Below are 26,620 nucleotides of genomic sequence, written 5' to 3'. Positions count from 1 at the left end.
ACTTAACCTTAAGACTTAACCCTAAGTCTCAGCCTTAAGACAGAACCTTACGACTTAACCCTGGGACTTAACCTTGAGACCTTACCTTGAGCCTTAACCCTGAGACTTATCCCTAAGACTTAACCATGAGACTTAACCTTCAGATTTACCGTTAAGTCTTAACTACAAGACTAAACCTTAAAACATAACCTTAAGACTTAACCGTAAGACATAAACCTGAGACTTAACCCTAAGACTTAACTAGAAGACTTAACCCTAAAACTTAACCTTAAGACTTAACCATAAAAATTAAGCCTAAGACTTAACCCTAAAACTTAACCTTAAGGCTCAACCTTAAGACTTGACGTTAAGACTTAAGTTTAAGACTTAACCTTAATACTTTACCCTAAGACGTAAGCCAAAAACTTAACCCTAAGACTTAACCCTAAAGACTTAACTATAAGACTTAACCCTAAGTCTTAACCTTAAGACCTAACTTTAATATTCAAACTTAACACTTAACCTTAGGAGTTAACCCTTAGACTTAACCTTATAACTTAACCCTAAGACATAACATTAAGAGGTAACCATAAGACTTAACTGTAAGACTTAACCTGACACTTAACATTAAGACTTAACCCTAAGAAACAATCCTAAAACTTAACCCTAAGGATTAACATAATGACTTCACCTTAAGACTTGATCCTAAGACTTCACCTTAAGACTTATCCCTAAGACATAACCCTAAGACTTAAATTTACGACTTAACCATAAGACTTAACCCTAAGACTTATCCCTAAGACATAACCCTAAGACTTAAATTTAGGACTTAACCACAAGACTTAACCCTAAGACTTAATACTAATACTTAACCTAAGACTTAACCCTGAGACTTAACCTTAAGACTTAACCCTAAGATTTAACCTTAAGACTTAACCCTAAGACTTATCCCTGAGACTTAACCCTAAGACTTATCCCTGAGACTTAACCCTAAGACGTATCCCCAAACCTTAACCTTAAGACTTATTATTAAGATTTAAATTTAAGACTGAATCTTAAGACATAATACTAAGGCTTAACCTTAAGACTTATCCCTAAGACTTAACCCTGAGAATTTAATATAAGACTGAACCTTAGGATGTAACCCTAAGACTTAACACTATAACTTAACCGAAGACAACACTAAGACTTAAATTTAAGACTAAACTTTTAGACTTAACCCTAAGACGTAAACTTAAGAATTAAACATAAATCTTAACCCTGACACTTAACCCTAAGACGTATCCCAAAGACTTAAATTTAAGACTTAAACCTAAGACTCAAACCCTAGGACTTAAGATTTAACCTTAAGACTTAACACAAAGATTTAACCCTAAGATTTAGATTTATGAGTTAACCTTAAGACTTAATCCTAAGACTTAACACTAAGACTTAACCTTAAGACATAACCATAACACTTAAATCTAAGACTTAACCTTAACACTTAACCGTAAGACATAACCTTAAGATTTAACGCTAAGACTCAAATTTACGTCTTATCCTTAAGGCTTAACCCTAAGACTTAAATTTAGGTCTTAACCTTAACAGTTAACCCTAAGACTTAACCCTGAGACTTAAACCTAAGACTTAACCCTAAGACATAACCCTGAGACTTAACCTTAAGACTTAACCTTAAAACTTAACCCTAGGACTTGAATTTAAGACTTAACCTTAAGACTTATCCCTAAGACTTAACCCTGAGACTTAAACCTAATACTTAATCTTAGAGACTTAACCCTTAGACTTAACCTTAAGACTTAACCCTAACACTTATAATTAAGACTTAACCTTGTGACTTAACCTTAAAAACTAAACCTGAGACTTAACCCTAAGACTTAAACTTAAAACTTAACCCTAAGACTTAACCCTATGATTTAAACCTAAGACTTAACTTAAACATAAGACTTAACCCTAAGGCATAACCCTGAGACTTAACCCTACGACTGAACCCTAAGACTAAACCCTAAGACTTAACCTTAAGACTTAACCCTAAGTCTTAACCCTGAGATTAACCGTGAGACTTAACCCAAAGATTTATCCCCAAGACTTAAAATTAAGACTTAAACTTATGACATAACCATAAGAGTTAACCCTGAGATTAAATCTTATGACTTTAACCCTAAGACTTAATATTAATACTTAACCTTAAGACAACACCCTAAGACTTAACCCTAAGACAATAAACCTAAGACGTAACCTTAAATACTTAACTCTAAGTCTTAACCTTAAGACTTAACCCTAAGACATAACTCTAAGACTTAATCTTAAGTCTTAACCTTAAGACCTAACCCTAAGATTTAACCTTAAGACGTGATCTTTAGGACATAACCCTAAGAATTAACCCTAAGACTTAAATTTAATACTTAACCCTAAGACTTAACCCTAAGACTTAATCCTAAGACATAACCCTGAGACTGAAACCTAAGACTTAACCTTAATGCTTAACCCTAAGTCATAACCCTGAGACTTAACATTGAAACTTAGCCTTGAAACTTAACCCTGAGACTTAACCCTAAGCCATATCCCCAAGACTTAACTCTAAGACGTAAACCTAAGACTCAATCCATAAGACTTAACCTTAAGACTTAACCCTAAGTCTCAGCCTTAAGACAGAACCTTACGACTTAACCCTGGGACTTAACCTTGAGACCTTACCTTGAGCCTTAACCCTGAGACTTATCCCTAAGACTTAACCATGAGACTTAACCTTCAGATTTACCGTTAAGTCTTAACTACAAGACTAAACCTTAAAACATAACCTTAAGACTTAACCGTAAGACATAAACCTGAGACTTAACCCTAAGACTTAACTAGAAGACTTAACCCTAAAACTTAACCTTAAGACTTAACCATAAAAATTAAGCCTAAGACTTAACCCTAAAACTTAACCTTAAGGCTCAACCTTAAGACTTGACGTTAAGACTTAAGTTTAAGACTTAACCTTAATACTTTACCCTAAGACGTAAGCCAAAAACTTAACCCTAAGACTTAACCCTAAAGACTTAACTATAAGACTTAACCCTAAGTCTTAACCTTAAGACCTAACTTTAATATTCAAACTTAACACTTAACCTTAGGAGTTAACCCTTAGACTTAACCTTATAACTTAACCCTAAGACATAACATTAAGAGGTAACCATAAGACTTAACTGTAAGACTTAACCTGACACTTAACATTAAGACTTAACCCTAAGAAACAATCCTAAAACTTAACCCTAAGGATTAACATAATGACTTCACCTTAAGACTTGATCCTAAGACTTCACCTTAAGACTTATCCCTAAGACATAACCCTAAGACTTAAATTTACGACTTAACCATAAGACTTAACCCTAAGACTTATCCCTAAGACATAACCCTAAGACTTAAATTTAGGACTTAACCACAAGACTTAACCCTAAGACTTAATACTAATACTTAACCTAAGACTTAACCCTGAGACTTAACCTTAAGACTTAACCCTAAGATTTAACCTTAAGACTTAACCCTAAGACTTATCCCTGAGACTTAACCCTAAGACTTATCCCTGAGACTTAACCCTAAGACGTATCCCCAAACCTTAACCTTAAGACTTATTATTAAGATTTAAATTTAAGACTGAATCTTAAGACATAATACTAAGGCTTAACCTTAAGACTTATCCCTAAGACTTAACCCTGAGAATTTAATATAAGACTGAACCTTAGGATGTAACCCTAAGACTTAACACTATAACTTAACCGAAGACAACACTAAGACTTAAATTTAAGACTAAACTTTTAGACTTAACCCTAAGACGTAAACTTAAGAATTAAACATAAATCTTAACCCTGACACTTAACCCTAAGACGTATCCCAAAGACTTAAATTTAAGACTTAAACCTAAGACTCAAACCCTAGGACTTAAGATTTAACCTTAAGACTTAACACAAAGATTTAACCCTAAGATTTAGATTTATGAGTTAACCTTAAGACTTAATCCTAAGACTTAACACTAAGACTTAACCTTAAGACATAACCATAACACTTAAATCTAAGACTTAACCTTAACACTTAACCGTAAGACATAACCTTAAGATTTAACGCTAAGACTCAAATTTACGTCTTATCCTTAAGGCTTAACCCTAAGACTTAAATTTAGGTCTTAACCTTAACAGTTAACCCTAAGACTTAACCCTGAGACTTAAACCTAAGACTTAACCCTAAGACATAACCCTGAGACTTAACCTTAAGACTTAACCTTAAAACTTAACCCTAGGACTTGAATTTAAGACTTAACCTTAAGACTTATCCCTAAGACTTAACCCTGAGGCTTAAACCTAATACTTAATCTTAGAGACTTAACCCTTAGACTTAACCTTAAGACTTAACCCTAACACTTATAATTAAGACTTAACCTTGTGACTTAACCTTAAAAACTAAACCTGAGACTTAACCCTAAGACTTAAACTTAAAACTTAACCCTAAGACTTAACCCTATGATTTAAACCTAAGACTTAACTTAAACATAAGACTTAACCCTAAGGCATAACCCTGAGACTTAACCCTACGACTGAACCCTAAGACTAAACCCTAAGACTTAACCTTAAGACTTAACCCTAAGTCTTAACCCTGAGATTAACCGTGAGACTTAACCCAAGGATTTATCCCCAAGACTTAAAAGTAAGACTTAAACTTATGACATAACCATAAGAGTTAACCCTGAGATTAAATCTTATGACTTTAACCCTAAGACTTAATATTAATACTTAACCTTAAGACAACACCCTAAGACTTAACCCTAAGACAATAAACCTAAGACGTAACCTTAAATACTTAACTCTAAGTCTTAACCTTAAGACTTAACCCTAAGACATAACTCTAAGACTTAATCTTAAGTCTTAACCTTAAGACCTAACCCTAAGATTTAACCTTAAGACGTGATCTTTAGGACATAACCCTAAGAATTAACCCTAAGACTTAAATTTAATACTTAACCCTAAGACTTAACCCTAAGACTTAATCCTAAGACATAACCCTGAGACTGAAACCTAAGACTTAACCTTAATGCTTAACCCTAAGTCATAACCCTGAGACTGAACATTGAAACTTAGCCTTGAAACTTAACCCTGAGACTTAACCCTAAGCCATATCCCCAAGACTTAACTCTAAGACGTAAACCTAAGACTCAATCCATAAGACTTAACCTTAAGACTTAACCCTAAGTCTCAGCCTTAAGACAGAACCTTACGACTTAACCCTGGGACTTAACCTTGAGACCTTACCTTGAGCCTTAACCCTGAGACTTATCCCTAAGACTTAACCATGAGACTTAACCTTCAGATTTACCGTTAAGTCTTAACTACAAGACTAAACCTTAAAACATAACCTTAAGACTTAACCGTAAGACATAAACCTGAGACTTAACCCTAAGACTTAACTAGAAGACTTAACCCTAAAACTTAACCTTAAGACTTAACCATAAAAATTAAGCCTAAGACTTAACCCTAAAACTTAACCTTAAGGCTCAACCTTAAGACTTGACGTTAAGACTTAAGTTTAAGACTTAACCTTAATACTTTACCCTAAGACGTAAGCCAAAAACTTAACCCTAAGACTTAACCCTAAAGACTTAACTATAAGACTTAACCCTAAGTCTTAACCTTAAGACCTAACTTTAATATTCAAACTTAACACTTAACCTTAGGAGTTAACCCTTAGACTTAACCTTATAACTTAACCCTAAGACATAACATTAAGAGGTAACCATAAGACTTAACTGTAAGACTTAACCTGACACTTAACATTAAGACTTAACCCTAAGAAACAATCCTAAAACTTAACCCTAAGGATTAACATAATGACTTCACCTTAAGACTTGATCCTAAGACTTCACCTTAAGACTTATCCCTAAGACTTAAATTTACGACTTAACCATAAGACTTAACCCTAAGACTTATCCCTAAGACATAACCCTAAGACTTAAATTTAGGACTTAACCACAAGACTTAACCCTAAGACTTAATACTAATACTTAACCTAAGACTTAACCCTGAGACTTAACCTTAAGACTTAACCCTAAGATTTAACCTTAAGACTTAACCCTAAGACTTATCCCTGAGACTTAACCCTAAGACTTATCCCTGAGACTTAACCCTAAGACTTATCCCCAAACCTTAACCTTAAGACTTATTATTAAGATTTAAATTTAAGACTGAATCTTAAGACATAATACTAAGGCTTAACCTTAAGACTTATCCCTAAGACTTAACCCTGAGAATTTAATATAAGACTGAACCTTAGGATGTAACCCTAAGACTTAACACTATAACTTAACCGAAGACAACACTAAGACTTAAATTTAAGACTAAACTTTTAGACTTAACCCTAAGACGTAAACTTAAGAATTAAACATAAATCTTAACCCTGACACTTAACCCTAAGACGTATCCCAAAGACTTAAATTTAAGACTTAAACCTAAGACTCAAACCCTAGGACTTAAGATTTAACCTTAAGACTTAACACAAAGATTTAACCCTAAGATTTAGATTTATGAGTTAACCTTAAGACTTAATCCTAAGACTTAACACTAAGACTTAACCTTAAGACATAACCATAACACTTAAATCTAAGACTTAACCTTAACACTTAACCGTAAGACATAACCTTAAGATTTAACGCTAAGACTCAAATTTACGTCTTATCCTTAAGGCTTAACCCTAAGACTTAAATTTAGGTCTTAACCTTAACAGTTAACCCTAAGACTTAACCCTGAGACTTAAACCTAAGACTTAACCCTAAGACATAACCCTGAGACTTAACCTTAAGACTTAACCTTAAAACTTAACCCTAGGACTTGAATTTAAGACTTAACCTTAAGACTTATCCCTAAGACTTAACCCTGAGACTTAAACCTAATACTTAATCTTAGAGACTTAACCCTTAGACTTAACCTTAAGACTTAACCCTAACACTTATAATTAAGACTTAACCTTGTGACTTAACCTTAAAAACTAAACCTGAGACTTAACCCTAAGACTTAAACTTAAAACTTAACCCTAAGACTTAACCCTATGATTTAAACCTAAGACTTAACTTAAACATAAGACTTAACCCTAAGGCATAACCCTGACACTTAACCCTACGACTGAACCCTAAGACTAAACCCTAAGACTTAACCTTAAGACTTAACCCTAAGTCTTAACCCTGAGATTAACCGTGAGACTTAACCCAAGGATTTATCCCCAGGACTTAAAATTAAGACTTAAACTTATGACATAGCCATAAGAGTTAACCCTGAGATTAAATCTTATGACTTTAACCCTAAGACTTAATATTAATACTTAACCTTAAGACAACACCCTAAGACTTAACCCTAAGACAATAAACCTAAGACGTAACCTTAAATACTTAACTCTAAGTCTTAACCTTAAGACTTAACCCTAAGACATAACTCTAAGACTTAATCTTAAGTCTTAACCTTAAGACCTAACCCTAAGATTTAACCTTAAGACGTGATCTTTAGGACATAACCCTAAGAATTAACCCTAAGACTTAAATTTAATACTTAACCCTAAGACTTAACCCTAAGACTTAATCCTAAGACATAACCCTGAGACTGAAACCTAAGACTTAACCTTAATGCTTAACCCTAAGTCATAACCCTGAGACTTAACATTGAAACTTAGCCTTGAAACTTAACCCTGAGACTTAACCCTAAGCCATATCCCCAAGACTTAACTCTAAGACGTAAACCTAAGACTCAATCCATAAGACTTAACCTTAAGACTTAACCCTAAGTCTCAGCCTTAAGACAGAACCTTACGACTTAACCCTGGGACTTAACCTTGAGACCTTACCTTGAGCCTTAACCCTGAGACTTATCCCTAAGACTTAACCATGAGACTTAACCTTCAGATTTACCGTTAAGTCTTAACTACAAGACTAAACCTTAAAACATAACCTTAAGACTTAACCGTAAGACATAAACCTGAGACTTAACCCTAAGACTTAACTAGAAGACTTAACCCTAAAACTTAACCTTAAGACTTAACCATAAAAATTAAGCCTAAGACTTAACCCTAAAACTTAACCTTAAGGCTCAACCTTAAGACTTGACGTTAAGACTTAAGTTTAAGACTTAACCTTAATACTTTACCCTAAGACGTAAGCCAAAAACTTAACCCTAAGACTTAACCCTAAAGACTTAACTATAAGACTTAACCCTAAGTCTTAACCTTAAGACCTAACTTTAATATTCAAACTTAACACTTAACCTTAGGAGTTAACCCTTAGACTTAACCTTATAACTTAACCCTAAGACATAACATTAAGAGGTAACCATAAGACTTAACTGTAAGACTTAACCTGACACTTAACATTAAGACTTAACCCTAAGAAACAATCCTAAAACTTAACCCTAAGGATTAACATAATGACTTCACCTTAAGACTTGATCCTAAGACTTCACCTTAAGACTTATCCCTAAGACATAACCCTAAGACTTAAATTTACGACTTAACCATAAGACTTAACCCTAAGACTTATCCCTAAGACATAACCCTAAGACTTAAATTTAGGACTTAACCACAAGACTTAACCCTAAGACTTAATACTAATACTTAACCTAAGACTTAACCCTGAGACTTAACCTTAAGACTTAACCCTAAGATTTAACCTTAAGACTTAACCCTAAGACTTATCCCTGAGACTTAACCCTAAGACTTATCCCTGAGACTTAACCCTAAGACTTATCCCCAAACCTTAACCTTAAGACTTATTATTAAGATTTAAATTTAAGACTGAATCTTAAGACATAATACTAAGGCTTAACCTTAAGACTTATCCCTAAGACTTAACCCTGAGAATTTAATATAAGACTGAACCTTAGGATGTAACCCTAAGACTTAACACTATAACTTAACCGAAGACAACACTAAGACTTAAATTTAAGACTAAACTTTTAGACTTAACCCTAAGACGTAAACTTAAGAATTAAACATAAATCTTAACCCTGACACTTAACCCTAAGACGTATCCCAAAGACTTAAATTTAAGACTTAAACCTAAGACTCAAACCCTAGGACTTAAGATTTAACCTTAAGACTTAACACAAAGATTTAACCCTAAGATTTAGATTTATGAGTTAACCTTAAGACTTAATCCTAAGACTTAACACTAAGACTTAACCTTAAGACATAACCATAACACTTAAATCTAAGACTTAACCTTAACACTTAACCGTAAGACATAACCTTAAGATTTAACGCTAAGACTCAAATTTACGTCTTATCCTTAAGGCTTAACCCTAAGACTTAAATTTAGGTCTTAACCTTAACAGTTAACCCTAAGACTTAACCCTGAGACTTAAACCTAAGACTTAACCCTAAGACATAACCCTGAGACTTAACCTTAAGACTTAACCTTAAAACTTAACCCTAGGACTTGAATTTAAGACTTAACCTTAAGACTTATCCCTAAGACTTAACCCTGAGACTTAAACCTAATACTTAATCTTAGAGACTTAACCCTTAGACTTAACCTTAAGACTTAACCCTAACACTTATAATTAAGACTTAACCTTGTGACTTAACCTTAAAAACTAAACCTGAGACTTAACCCTAAGACTTAAACTTAAAACTTAACCCTAAGACTTAACCCTATGATTTAAACCTAAGACTTAACTTAAACATAAGACTTAACCCTAAGGCATAACCCTGAGACTTAACCCTACGACTGAACCCTAAGACTAAACCCTAAGACTTAACCTTAAGACTTAACCCTAAGTCTTAACCCTGAGATTAACCGTGAGACTTAACCCAAGGATTTATCCCCAAGACTTAAAATTAAGACTTAAACTTATGACATAGCCATAAGAGTTAACCCTGAGATTAAATCTTATGACTTTAACCCTAAGACTTAATATTAATACTTAACCTTAAGACAACACCCTAAGACTTAACCCTAAGACAATAAACCTAAGACGTAACCTTAAATACTTAACTCTAAGTCTTAACCTTAAGACTTAACCCTAAGACATAACTCTAAGACTTAATCTTAAGTCTTAACCTTAAGACCTAACCCTAAGATTTAACCTTAAGACGTGATCTTTAGGACATAACCCTAAGAATTAACCCTAAGACTTAAATTTAATACTTAACCCTAAGACTTAACCCTAAGACTTAATCCTAAGACATAACCCTGAGACTGAAACCTAAGACTTAACCTTAATGCTTAACCCTAAGTCATAACCCTGAGACTTAACATTGAAACTTAGCCTTGAAACTTAACCCTGAGACTTAACCCTAAGCCATATCCCCAAGACTTAACTCTAAGACGTAAACCTAAGACTCAATCCATAAGACTTAACCTTAAGACTTAACCCTAAGTCTCAGCCTTAAGACAGAACCTTACGACTTAACCCTGGGACTTAACCTTGAGACCTTACCTTGAGCCTTAACCCTGAGACTTATCCCTAAGACTTAACCATGAGACTTAACCTTCAGATTTACCGTTAAGTCTTAACTACAAGACTAAACCTTAAAACATAACCTTAAGACTTAACCGTAAGACATAAACCTGAGACTTAACCCTAAGACTTAACTAGAAGACTTAACCCTAAAACTTAACCTTAAGACTTAACCATAAAAATTAAGCCTAAGACTTAACCCTAAAACTTAACCTTAAGGCTCAACCTTAAGACTTGACGTTAAGACTTAAGTTTAAGACTTAACCTTAATACTTTACCCTAAGACGTAAGCCAAAAACTTAACCCTAAGACTTAACCCTAAAGACTTAACTATAAGACTTAACCCTAAGTCTTAACCTTAAGACCTAACTTTAATATTCAAACTTAACACTTAACCTTAGGAGTTAACCCTTAGACTTAACCTTATAACTTAACCCTAAGACATAACATTAAGAGGTAACCATAAGACTTAACTGTAAGACTTAACCTGACACTTAACATTAAGACTTAACCCTAAGAAACAATCCTAAAACTTAACCCTAGGGATTAACATAATGACTTCACCTTAAGACTTGATCCTAAGACTTCACCTTAAGACTTATCCCTAAGACATAACCCTAAGACTTAAATTTACGACTTAACCATAAGACTTAACCCTAAGACTTATCCCTAAGACATAACCCTAAGACTTAAATTTAGGACTTAACCACAAGACTTAACCCTAAGACTTAATACTAATACTTAACCTAAGACTTAACCCTGAGACTTAACCTTAAGACTTAACCCTAAGATTTAACCTTAAGACTTAACCCTAAGACTTATCCCTGAGACTTAACCCTAAGACTTATCCCTGAGACTTAACCCTAAGACTTATCCCCAAACCTTAACCTTAAGACTTATTATTAAGATTTAAATTTAAGACTGAATCTTAAGACATAATACTAAGGCTTAACCTTAAGACTTATCCCTAAGACTTAAGCCTGAGAATTTAATATAAGACTGAACCTTAGGATGTAACCCTAAGACTTAACACTATAACTTAACCGAAGACAACACTAAGACTTAAATTTAAGACTAAACTTTTAGACTTAACCCTAAGACGTAAACTTAAGAATTAAACATAAATCTTAACCCTGACACTTAACCCTAAGACGTATCCCAAAGACTTAAATTTAAGACTTAAACCTAAGACTCAAACCCTAGGACTTAAGATTTAACCTTAAGACTTAACACAAAGATTTAACCCTAAGATTTAGATTTATGAGTTAACCTTAAGACTTAATCCTAAGACTTAACACTAAGACTTAACCTTAAGACATAACCATAACACTTAAATCTAAGACTTAACCTTAACACTTAACCGTAAGACATAACCTTAAGATTTAACGCTAAGACTCAAATTTACGTCTTATCCTTAAGGCTTAACCCTAAGACTTAAATTTAGGTCTTAACCTTAACAGTTAACCCTAAGACTTAACCCTGAGACTTAAACCTAAGACTTAACCCTAAGACATAACCCTGAGACTTAACCTTAAGACTTAACCTTAAAACTTAACCCTAGGACTTGAATTTAAGACTTAACCTTAAGACTTATCCCTAAGACTTAACCCTGAGACTTAAACCTAATACTTAATCTTAGAGACTTAACCCTTAGACTTAACCTTAAGACTTAACCCTAACACTTATAATTAAGACTTAACCTTAAGACTTAACCTTGTGACTTAACCTTAAAAACTAAACCTGAGACTTAACCCTAAGACTTAAACTTAAAACTTAACCCTAAGACTTAACCCTATGATTTAAACCTAAGACTTAACTTAAACATAAGACTTAAACCTAAGGCATAACCCTGAGACTTAACCCTACGACTGAACCCTAAGACTAAACCCTAAGACTTAACCTTAAGACTTAACCCTAAGTCTTAACCCTGAGATTAACCGTGAGACTTAACCCAAGGATTTATCCCCAAGACTTAAAATTAAGACTTAAACTTATGACATAGCCATAAGAGTTAACCCTGAGATTAAATCTTATGACTTTAACCCTAAGACTTAATATTAATACTTAACCTTAAGACAACACCCTAAGACTTAACCCTAAGACAATAAACCTAAGACGTAACCTTAAATACTTAACTCTAAGTCTTAACCTTAAGACTTAACCCTAAGACATAACTCTAAGACTTAATCTTAAGTCTTAACCTTAAGACCTAACCCTAAGATTTAACCTTAAGACGTGATCTTTAGGACATAACCCTAAGAATTAACCCTAAGACTTAAATTTAATACTTAACCCTAAGACTTAACCCTAAGACTTAATCCTAAGACATAACCCTGAGACTGAAACCTAAGACTTAACCTTAATGCTTAACCCTAAGTCATAACCCTGAGACTTAACATTGAAACTTAGCCTTGAAACTTAACCCTGAGACTTAACCCTAAGCCATATCCCCAAGACTTAACTCTAAGACGTAAACCTAAGACTCAATCCATAAGACTTAACCTTAAGACTTAACCCTAAGTCTCAGCCTTAAGACAGAACCTTACGACTTAACCCTGGGACTTAACCTTGAGACCTTACCTTGAGCCTTAACCCTGAGACTTATCCCTAAGACTTAACCATGAGACTTAACCTTCAGATTTACCGTTAAGTCTTAACTACAAGACTAAACCTTAAAACATAACCTTAAGACTTAACCGTAAGACATAAACCTGAGACTTAACCCTAAGACTTAACTAGAAGACTTAACCCTAAAACTTAACCTTAAGACTTAACCATAAAAATTAAGCCTAAGACTTAACCCTAAAACTTAACCTTAAGGCTCAACCTTAAGACTTGACGTTAAGACTTAAGACTTAACCTTAATACTTTACCCTAAGACGTAAGCCAAAAACTTAACCCTAAAGACTTAACTATAAGACTTAACCCTAAGTCTTAACCTTAAGACCTAACTTTAATATTCAAACTTAACACTTAACCTTAGGAGTTAACCCTTAGACTTAACCTTATAACTTAACCCTAAGACATAACATTAAGAGGTAACCATAAGACTTAACTGTAAGACTTAACCTGACACTTAACATTAAGACTTAACCCTAAGAAACAATCCTAAAACTTAACCCTAAGGATTAACATAATGACTTCACCTTAAGACTTGATCCTAAGACTTCACCTTAAGACTTATCCCTAAGACATAACCCTAAGACTTAAATTTACGACTTAACCATAAGACTTAACCCTAAGACTTATCCCTAAGACATAACCCTAAGACTTAAATTTACGACTTAACCATAAGACTTAACCCTAAGACTTATCCCTAAGACATAACCCTAAGACTTAAATTTAGGACTTAACCACAAGACTTAACCCTAAGACTTAATACTAATACTTAACCTAAGACTTAACCCTGAGACTTAACCTTAAGACTTAACCCTAAGATTTAACCTTAAGACTTAACCCTAAGACTTATCCCTGAGACTTAACCCTAAGACTTATCCCTGAGACTTAACCCTAAGACTTATCCCCAAACCTTAACCTTAAGACTTATTATTAAGATTTAAATTTAAGACTGAATCTTAAGACATAATACTAAGGCTTAACCTTAAGACTTATCCCTAAGACTTAACCCTGAGAATTTAATATAAGACTGAACCTTAGGATGTAACCCTAAGACTTAACACTATAACTTAACCGAAGACAACACTAAGACTTAAATTTAAGACTAAACTTTTAGACTTAACCCTAAGACGTAAACTTAAGAATTAAACATAAATCTTAACCCTGACACTTAACCCTAAGACGTATCCCAAAGACTTAAATTTAAGACTTAAACCTAAGACTCAAACCCTAGGACTTAAGATTTAACCTTAAGACTTAACACAAAGATTTAACCCTAAGATTTAGATTTATGAGTTAACCTTAAGACTTAATCCTAAGACTTAACACTAAGACTTAACCTTAAGACATAACCATAACACTTAAATCTAAGACTTAACCTTAACACTTAACCGTAAGACATAACCTTAAGATTTAACGCTAAGACTCAAATTTACGTCTTATCCTTAAGGCTTAACCCTAAGACTTAAATTTAGGTCTTAACCTTAACAGTTAACCCTAAGACTTAACCCTGAGACTTAAACCTAAGACTTAACCCTAAGACATAACCCTGAGACTTAACCTTAAGACTTAACCTTAAAACTTAACCCTAGGACTTGAATTTAAGACTTAACCTTAAGACTTATCCCTAAGACTTAACCCTGAGACTTAACCCTAATACTTAATCTTAGAGACTTAACCCTTAGACTTAACCTTAAGACTTAACCCTAAGTCTTAACCCTGAGATTAACCGTGAGACTTAACCCAAAGATTTATCCCCAAGACTTAAAATTAAGACTTAAACTTATGACATAACCATAAGAGTTAACCCTGAGATTAAATCTTATGACTTTAACCCTAAGACTTAATATTAATACTTAACCTTAAGACAACACCCTAAGACTTAACCCTAAGACAATAAACCTAAGACGTAACCTTAAATACTTAACTCTAAGTCTTAACCTTAAGACTTAACCCTAAGACATAACTCTAAGACTTAATCTTAAGTCTTAACCTTAAGACCTAACCCTAAGATTTAACCTTAAGACGTGATCTTTAGGACATAACCCTAAGAATTAACCCTAAGACTTAAATTTAATACTTAACCCTAAGACTTAACCCTAAGACTTAATCCTAAGGCATAACCCTGAGACTGAAACCTAAGACTTAACCTTAATGCTTAACCCTAAGTCATAACCCTGAGACTTAACATTGAAACTTAGCCTTGAAACTTAACCCTGAGACTTAACCCTAAGCCATATCCCCAAGACTTAACTCTAAGACGTAAACCTAAGACTCAATCCATAAGACTTAACCTTAAGACTTAACCCTAAGTCTCAGCCTTAAGACAGAACCTTACGACTTAACCCTGGGACTTAACCTTGAGACCTTACCTTGAGCCTTAACCCTGAGACTTATCCCTAAGACTTAACCATGAGACTTAACCTTCAGATTTACCGTTAAGTCTTAACTACAAGACTAAACCTTAAAACATAACCTTAAGACTTAACCGTAAGACATAAACCTGAGACTTAAGCCTAAGACTTAACTAGAAGACTTAACCCTAAAACTTAACCTTAAGACTTAACCATAAAAATTAAGCCTAAGACTTAACCCTAAAACTTAACCTTAAGGCTCAACCTTAAGACTTGACGTTAAGACTTAAGTTTAAGACTTAACCTTAATACTTTACCCTAAGACGTAAGCCAAAAACTTAACCCTAAGACTTAACCCTAAAGACTTAACTATAAGACTTAACCCTAAGTCTTAACCTTAAGACCTAACTTTAATATTCAAACTTAACACTTAACCTTAGGAGTTAACCCTTAGACTTAACCTTATAACTTAACCCTAAGACATAACATTAAGAGGTAACCATAAGACTTAACTGTAAGACTTAACCTGACACTTAACATTAAGACTTAACCCTAAGAAACAATCCTAAAACTTAACCCTAAGGATTAACATAATGACTTCACCTTAAGACTTGATCCTAAGACTTCACCTTAAGACTTATCCCTAAGACATAACCCTAAGACTTAAATTTACGACTTAACCATAAGACTTAACCCTAAGACTTATCCCTAAGACATAACCCTAAGACTTAAATTTAGGACTTAACCACAAGACTTAACCCTAAGACTTAATACTAATACTTAACCTAAGACTTAACCCTGAGACTTAACCTTAAGACTTAACCCTAAGATTTAACCTTAAGACTTAACCCTAAGACTTATCCCTGAGACTTAACCCTAAGACTTATCCCTGAGACTTAACCCTAAGACTTATCCCCAAACCTTAACCTTAAGACTTATTATTAAGATTTAAATTTAAGACTGAATCTTAAGACATAATACTAAGGCTTAACCTTAAGACTTATCCCTAAGACTTAACCCTGAGAATTTAATATAAGACTGAACCTTAGGATGTAACCCTAAGACTTAACACTATAACTTAACCGAAGACAACACTAAGACTTAAATTTAAGACTAAACTTTTAGACTTAACCCTAAGACGTAAACTTAAGAATTAAACATAAATCTTAACCCTGACACTTAACCCTAAGACGTATCCCAAAGACTTAAATTTAAGACTTAAACCTAAGACTCAAACCCTAGGACTTAAGATTTAACCTTAAGACTTAACACAAAGATTTAACCCTAAGATTTAGATTTATGAGTTAACCTTAAGACTTAATCCTAAGACTTAACCCTAAGACTTAACCTTAAGACATAACCATAACACTTAAATCTAAGACTTAACCTTAACACTTAACCGTAAGACATAACCTTAAGATTTAACGCTAAGACTCAAATTTACGTCTTATCCTTAAGGCTTAACCCTAAGACTTAAATTTAGGTCTTAACCTTAACAGTTAACCCTAAGACTTAACCCTGAGACTTAAACCTAAGACTTAACCCTAAGACATAACCCTGAGACTTAACCTTAAGACTTAACCTTAAAACTTAACCCTAGGACTTGAATTTAAGACTTAACCTTAAGACTTATCCCTAAGACTTAACCCTGAGACTTAAACCTAATACTTAATCTTAGAGACTTAACCCTTAGACTTAACCTTAAGACTTAACCCTAAGTCTTAACCCTGAGATTAACCGTGAGACTTAACCCAAGGATTTATCCCCAAGACTTAAAATTAAGACTTAAACTTATGACATAACCATAAGAGTTAACCCTGAGATTAAATCTTATGACTTTAACCCTAAGACTTAATATTAATACTTAACCTTAAGACAACACCCTAAGACTTAACCCTAAGACAATAAACCTAAGACGTAACCTTAAATACTTAACTCTAAGTCTTAACCTTAAGACTTAACCCTAAGACATAACTCTAAGACTTAATCTTAAGTCTTAACCTTAAGACCTAACCCTAAGATTTAACCTTAAGACGTGATCTTTAGGACATAACCCTAAGAATTAACCCTAAGACTTAAATTTAATACTTAACCCTAAGACTTAACCCTAAGACTTAATCCTAAGGCATAACCCTGAGACTGAAACCTAAGACTTAACCTTAATGCTTAACCCTAAGTCATAACCCTGAGACTTAACATTGAAACTTAGCCTTGAAACTTAACCCTGAGACTTAACCCTAAGCCATATCCCCAAGACTTAACTCTAAGACGTAAACCTAAGACTCAATCCATAAGACTTAACCTTAAGACTTAACCCTAAGTCTCAGCCTTAAGACAGAACCTTACGACTTAACCCTGGGACTTAACCTTGAGACCTTACCTTGAGCCTTAACCCTGAGACTTATCCCTAAGACTTAACCATGAGACTTAACCTTCAGATTTACCGTTAAGTCTTAACTACAAGACTAAACCTTAAAACATAACCTTAAGACTTAACCGTAAGACATAAACCTGAGACTTAACCCTAAGACTTAACTAGAAGACTTAACCCTAAAACTTAACCTTAAGACTTAACCATAAAAATTAAGCCTAAGACTTAACCCTAAAACTTAACCTTAAGGCTCAACCTTAAGACTTAAGTTTAAGACTTAACCTTAATACTTTACCCTAAGACGTAAGCCAAAAACTTAACCGTAAGACTTAACCCTAAAGACTTAACTATAAGACTTAACCCTAAGTCTTAACCTTAAGACCTAACTTTAATATTCAAACTTAACACTTAACCTTAGGAGTTAACCCTTAGACTTAACCTTATAACTTAACCCTAAGACATAACATTAAGAGGTAACCATAAGACTTAACTGTAAGACTTAACCTGACACTTAACATTAAGACTTAACCCTAAGAAACAATCCTAAAACTTAACCCTAAGGATTAACATAATGACTTCACCTTAAGACCTGATCCTAAGACTTCACCTTAAGACTTATCCCTAAGACATAACCCTAAGACTTAAATTTACGACTTGACCATAAGACTTAACCCTAAGACTTATCCCTAAGACATAACCCTAAGACTTAAATTTAGGACTTAACCACAAGACTTAACCCTAAGACTTAATACTAATACTTAACCTAAGACTTAACCCTGAGACTTAACCTTAAGACTTAACCCTAAGATTTAACCTTAAGACTTAACCCTAAGACTTATCCCTGAGACTTAACCCTAAGACTTATCCCTGAGACTTAACCCTAAGACTTATCCCCAAACCTTAACCTTAAGACTTATTATTAAGATTTAAATTTAAGACTGAATCTTAAGACATAATACTAAGGCTTAACCTTAAGACTTATCCCTAAGTCTTAACCCTGAGAATTTAATATAAGACTGAACCTTAGGATGTAACCCTAAGACTTAACACTATAACTTAACCGAAGACAACACTAAGACTTAAATTTAAGACTAAACTTTTAGACTTAACCCTAAGACGTAAACTTAAGAATTAAACATAAATCTTAACCCTGACACTTAACCCTAAGACGTATCCCAAAGACTTAAATTTAAGACTTAAACCTAAGACTCAAACCCTAGGACTTAAGATTTAACCTTAAGACTTAACACAAAGATTTAACCCTAAGATTTAGATTTATGAGTTAACCTTAAGACTTAATCCTAAGACTTAACACTAAGACTTAACCTTAAGACATAACCATAACACTTAAATCTAAGACTTAACCTTAACACTTAACCGTAAGACATAACCTTAAGATTTAACGCTAAGACTCAAATTTACGTCTTATCCTTAAGGCTTAACCCTAAGACTTAAATTTAGGTCTTAACCTTAACAGTTAACCCTAAGACTTAACCCTGAGACTTAAACCTAAGACTTAACCCTAAGACATAACCCTGAGACTTAACCTTAAGACTTAACCTTAAAACTTAACCCTAGGACTTGAATTTAAGACTTAACCTTAAGACTTATCCCTAAGACTTAACCCTGAGACTTAAACCTAATACTTAATCTTAGAGACTTAACCCTTAGACTTAACCTTAAGACTTAACCCTAACACTTATAATTAAGACTTAACCTTAAGACTTAACCTTGTGACTTAACCTTAAAAACTAAACCTGAGACTTAACCCTAAGACTTAAACTTAAAACTTAACCCTAAGACTTAACCCTATGATTTAAACCTAAGACTTAACTTAAACATAAGACTTAACCCTAAGGCATAACCCTGAGACTTAACCCTACGACTGAACCCTAAGACTAAACCCTAAGACTTAACCTTAAGACTTAACCCTAAGTCTTAACCCTGAGATTAACCGTGAGACTTAACCCAAGGATTTATCCCCAAGACTTAAAATTAAGACTTAAACTTATGACATAGCCATAAGAGTTAACCCTGAGATTAAATCTTATGACTTTAACCCTAAGACTTAATATTAATACTTAACCTTAAGACAACACCCTAAGACTTAACCCTAAGACAATAAACCTAAGACGTAACCTTAAATACTTAACTCTAAGTCTTAACCTTAAGACTTAACCCTAAGACATAACTCTAAGACTTAATCTTAAGTCTTAACCTTAAGACCTAACCCTAAGATTTAACCTTAAGACGTGATCTTTAGGACATAACCCTAAGAATTAACCCTAAGACTTAAATTTAATACTTAACCCTAAGACTTAACCCTAAGACTTAATCCTAAGACATAACCCTGAGACTGAAACCTAAGACTTAACCTTAATGCTTTACCCTAAGTCATAACCCTGAGACTGAACATTGAAACTTAGCCTTGAAACTTAACCCTGAGACTTAACCCTAAGCCATATCCCCAAGACTTAACTCTAAGACGTAAACCTAAGACTCAATCCATAAGACTTAACCTTAAGACTTAACCCTAAGTCTCAGCCTTAAGACAGAACCTTACGACTTAACCCTGGGACTTAACCTTGAGACCTTACCTTGAGCCTTAACCCTGAGACTTATCCCTAAGACTTAACCATGAGACTTAACCTTCAGATTTACCGTTAAGTCTTAACTACAAGACTAAACCTTAAAACATAACCTTAAGACTTAACCGTAAGACATAAACCTGAGACTTAACCCTAAGACTTAACTAGAAGACTTAACCCTAAAACTTAACCTTAAGACTTAACCATAAAAATTAAGCCTAAGACTTAAACCTAAAACTTAACCTTAAGGCTCAACCTTAAGACTTAAGTTTAAGACTTAACCTTAATACTTTACCCTAAGACGTAAGCCAAAAACTTAACCCTAAGACTTAACCCTAAAGACTTAACTATAAGACTTAACCCTAAGTCTTAACCTTAAGACCTAACTTTAATATTCAAACTTAACACTTAACCTTAGGAGTTAACCCTTAGACTTAACCTTATAACTTAACCCTAAGACATAACATTAAGAGGTAACCATAAGACTTAACTGTAAGACTTAACCTGACACTTAACATTAAGACTTAACCCTAAGAAACAATCCTAAAACTTAACCCTAAGGATTAACATAATGACTTCACCTTAAGACTTGATCCTAAGACTTCACCTTAAGACTTATCCCTAAGACATAACCCTAAGACTTAAATTTACGACTTGACCATAAGACTTAACCCTAAGACTTATCCCTAAGACATAACCCTAAGACTTAAATTTAGGGCTTAACCACAAGACTTAACCCTAAGACTTAATACTAATACTTAACCTAAGACTTAACCCTGAGACTTAACCTTAAGACTTAACCCTAAGATTTAACCTTAAGACTTAACCCTAAGACTTATCCCTGAGACTTAACCCTAAGACTTATCCCCAAACCTTAACCTTAAGACTTATTATTAAGATTTAAATTTAAGACTGAATCTTAAGACATAATACTAAGGCTTAACCTTAAGACTTATCCCTAAGACTTAACCCTGAGAATTTAATATAAGACTGAACCTTAGGATGTAACCCTAAGACTTAACACTATAACTTAACCGAAGACGACACTAAGACTTAAATTTAAGACTAAACTTTTAGACTTAACCCTAAGACGTAAACTTAAGAATTAAACATAAATCTTAACCCTGACACTTAACCCTAAGACGTATCCCAAAGACTTAAATTTAAGACTTAAACCTAAGACTCAAACCCTAGGACTTAAGATTTAACCTTAAGACTTAACACAAAGATTTAACCCTAAGATTTAGATTTATGAGTTAACCTTAAGACTTAATCCTAAGACTTAACGCTAAGACTTAACCTTAAGACATAACCATAACACTTAAATCTAAGACTTAACCTTAACACTTAACCGTAAGACATAACCTTAGGATTTAACGCTAAGACTCAAATTTACGTCTTATCCTTAAGGCTTAACCCTAAGACTTAAATTTAGGTCTTAACCTTAACAGTTAACCCTAAGACTTAACCCTGAGACTTAAACCTAAGACTTAACCCTAAGACATAACCCTGAGACTTAACCTTAAGACTTAACCTTAAAACTTAACCCTAGGACTTGAATTTAAGACTTAACCTTAAGACTTATCCCTAAGACTTAACCCTGAGACTTAAACCTAATACTTAATCTTAGAGACTTAACCCTTAGACTTAACCTTAAGACTTAACCCTAACACTTATAATTAAGACTTAACCTTAAGACTTAACCTTGTGACTTAACCTTAAAAACTAAACCTGAGACTTAACCCTAAGACTTAAACTTAAAACTTAACCCTAAGACTTAACCCTATGATTTAAACCTAAGACTTAACTTAAACATAAGACTTAACCCTAAGGCATAACCCTGAGACTTAACCCTACGACTGAACCCTAAGACTAAACCCTAAGACTTAACCTTAAGACTTAACCCTAAGTCTTAACCCTGAGATTAACCGTGAGACTTAACCCAAGGATTTATCCCCAAGACTTAAAATTAAGACTTAAACTTATGACATAACCATAAGAGTTAACCCTGAGATTAAATCTTATGACTTTAACCCTAAGACTTAATATTAATACTTAACCTTAAGACAACACCCTAAGACTTAACCCTAAGACAATAAACCTAAGACGTAACCTTAAATACTTAACTCTAAGTCTTAACCTTAAGACTTAACCCTAAGACATAACTCTAAGACTTAATCTTAAGTCTTAACCTTAAGACCTAACCCTAAGATTTAACCTTAAGACGTGATCTTTAGGACATAACCCTAAGAATTAACCCTAAGACTTAAATTTAATACTTAACCCTAAGACTTAATCCTAAGACATAACCCTGAGACTGAAACCTAAGACTTAACCTTAATGCTTAACCCTAAGTCATAACCCTGAGACTGAACATTGAAACTTAGCCTTGAAACTTAACCCTGAGACTTAACCCTAAGCCATATCCCCAAGACTTAACTCTAAGACGTAAACCTAAGACTCAGTCCATAAGACTTAACCTTAAGACTTAACCCTAAGTCTCAGCCTTAAGACAGAACCTTACGACTTAACCCTGGGACTTAACCTTGAGACCTTACCTTGAGCCTTAACCCTGAGACTTATCCCTAAGACTTAACCATGAGACTTAACCTTCAGATTTACCGTTAAGTCTTAACTACAAGACTAAACCTTAAAACATAACCTTAAGACTTAACCGTAAGACATAAACCTGAGACTTAACCCTAAGACTTAACTAGAAGACTTAACCCTAAAACTTAACCTTAAGACTTAACCATAAAAATTAAGCCTAAGACTTAACCCTAAAACTTAACCTTAAGGCTCAACCTTAAGACTTAAGTTTAAGACTTAACCTTAATACTTTACCCTAAGACGTAAGCCAAAAACTTAACCCTAAGACTTAACCCTAAAGACTTAACTATAAGACTTAACCCTAAGTCTTAACCTTAAGACCTAACTTTAATATTCAAACTTAACACTTAACCTTAGGAGTTAACCCTTAGACTTAACCTTATAACTTAACCCTAAGACATAACATTAAGAGGTAACCATAAGACTTAACTGTAAGACTTAACCTGACACTTAACATTAAGACTTAACCCTAAGAAACAATCCTAAAACTTAACCCTAAGGATTAACATAATGACTTCACCTTAAGACCTGATCCTAAGACTTCACCTTAAGACTTATCCCTAAGACATAACCCTAAGACTTAAATTTACGACTTAACCATAAGACTTAACCCTAAGACTTATCCCTAAGACATAACCCTAAGACTTAAATTTAGGGCTTAACCACAAGACTTAACCCTAAGACTTAATACTAATACTTAACCTAAGACTTAACCCTGAGACTTAACCTTAAGACTTAACCCTAAGATTTAACCTTAAGACTTAACCCTAAGACTTATCCCTGAGACTTAACCCTAAGACTTATCCCTGAGACTTAACCCTAAGACTTATCCCCAAACCTTAACCTTAAGACTTATTATTAAGATTTAAATTTAAGACTGAATCTTAAGACATAATACTAAGGCTTAACCTTAAGACTTATCCCTAAGACTTAACCCTGAGAATTTAATATAAGACTGAACCTTAGGATGTAACCCTAAGACTTAACACTATAACTTAACCGAAGACAACACTAAGACTTAAATTTAAGACTAAACTTTTAGACTTAACCCTAAGACGTAAACTTAAGAATTAAACATAAATCTTAACCCTGACACTTAACCCTAAGACGTATCCCAAAGACTTAAATTTAAGACTTAAACCTAAGACTCAAACCCTAGGACTTAAGATTTAACCTTAAGACTTAACACAAAGATTTAACCCTAAGATTTAGATTTATGAGTTAACCTTAAGACTTAATCCTAAGACTTAACACTAAGACTTAACCTTAAGACATAACCATAACACTTAAATCTAAGACTTAACCTTAACACTTAACCGTAAGACATAACCTTAAGATTTAACGCTAAGACTCAAATTTACGTCTTATCCTTAAGGCTTAACCCTAAGACTTAAATTTAGGTCTTAACCTTAACAGTTAACCCTAAGACTTAACCCTGAGACTTAAACCTAAGACTTAACCCTAAGACATAACCCTGAGACTTAACCTTAAGACTTAACCTTAAAACTTAACCCTAGGACTTGAATTTAAGACTTAACCTTAAGACTTATCCCTAAGACTTAACCCTGAGACTTAAACCTAATACTTAATCTTAGAGACTTAACCCTTAGACTTAACCTTAAGACTTAACCCTAACACTTATAATTAAGACTTAACCTTAAGACTTAACCTTGTGACTTAACCTTAAAAACTAAACCTGAGACTTAACCCTAAGACTTAAACTTAAAACTTAACCCTAAGACTTAACCCTATGATTTAAACCTAAGACTTAACTTAAACATAAGACTTAACCCTAAGGCATAACCCTGAGACTTAACCCTACGACTGAACCCTAAGACTAAACCCTAAGACTTAACCTTAAGACTTAACCCTAAGTCTTAACCCTGAGATTAACCGTGAGACTTAACCCAAGGATTTATCCCCAAGACTTAAAATTAAGACTTAAACTTATGACATAGCCATAAGAGTTAACCCTGAGATTAAATCTTATGACTTTAACCCTAAGACTTAATATTAATACTTAACCTTAAGACAACACCCTAAGACTTAACCCTAAGACAATAAACCTAAGACGTAACCTTAAATACTTAACTCTAAGTCTTAACCTTAAGACTTAACCCTAAGACATAACTCTAAGACTTAATCTTAAGTCTTAACCTTAAGACCTAACCCTAAGATTTAACCTTAAGACGTGATCTTTAGGACATAACCCTAAGAATTAACCCTAAGACTTAAATTTAATACTTAACCCTAAGACTTAACCCTAAGACTTAATCCTAAGACATAACCCTGAGACTGAAACCTAAGACTTAACCTTAATGCTTAACCCTAAGTCATAACCCTGAGACTGAACATTGAAACTTAGCCTTGAAACTTAACCCTGAGACTTAACCCTAAGCCATATCCCCAAGACTTAACTCTAAGACGTAAACCTAAGACTCAATCCATAAGACTTAACCTTAAGACTTAACCCTAAGTCTCAGCCTTAAGACAGAACCTTACGACTTAACCCTGGGACTTAACCTTGAGACCTTACCTTGAGCCTTAACCCTGAGACTTATCCCTAAGACTTAACCATGAGACTTAACCTTCAGATTTACCGTTAAGTCTTAACTACAAGACTAAACCTTAAAACATAACCTTAAGACTTAACCGTAAGACATAAACCTGAGACTTAACCCTAAGACTTAACTAGAAGACTTAACCCTAAAACTTAACCTTAAGACTTAACCATAAAAATTAAGCCTAAGACTTAACCCTAAAACTTAACCTTAAGGCTCAACCTTAAGACTTGACGTTAAGACTTAAGTTTAAGACTTTACCCTAAGACGTAAGCCAAAAACTTAAGCCTAAGACTTAACCCTAAAGACTTAACTATAAGACTTAACCCTAAGTCTTAACCTTAAGACCTAACTTTAATATTCAAACTTAACACTTAACCTTAGGAGTTAACCCTTAGACTTAACCTTATAACTTAACCCTAAGACATAACATTAAGAGGTAACCATAAGGCTTAACTGTAAGACTTAACCTGACACTTAACATTAAGACTTAACCCTAAGAAACAATCCTAAAACTTAACCCTAAGGATTAACATAATGACTTCACCTTAAGACCTGATCCTAAGACTTCACCTTAAGACTTATCCCTAAGACATAACCCTAAGACTTAAATTTACGACTTAACCATAAGACTTAACCCTAAGACTTATCCCTAAGACATAACCCTAAGACTTAAATTTAGGACTTAACCACAAGACTTAACCCTAAGACTTAATACTAATACTTAACCTAAGACTTAACCCTGAGACTTAACCTTAAGACTTAACCCTAAGATTTAACCTTAAGACTTAACCCTAAGACTTATCCCTGAGACTTAACCCTAAGACTTATCCCTGAGACTTAACCCTAAGACTTATCCCCAAACCTTAACCTTAAGACTTATTATTAAGATTTAAATTTAAGACTGAATCTTAAGACATAATACTAAGGCTTAACCTTAAGACTTATCCCTAAGTCTTAACCCTGAGAATTTAATATAAGACTGAACCTTAGGATGTAACCCTAAGACTTAACACTATAACTTAACCGAAGACAACACTAAGACTTAAATTTAAGACTAAACTTTTAGACTTAA

The sequence above is a fragment of the Falco peregrinus genome, unplaced genomic scaffold, assembly GCF_023634155.1.
Source record: "Falco peregrinus isolate bFalPer1 unplaced genomic scaffold, bFalPer1.pri scaffold_24, whole genome shotgun sequence".
Classification (NCBI taxonomy): Eukaryota; Metazoa; Chordata; class Aves; order Falconiformes; family Falconidae; genus Falco; species Falco peregrinus.
Note: the sequence above shows the minus strand (reverse complement) of the source record.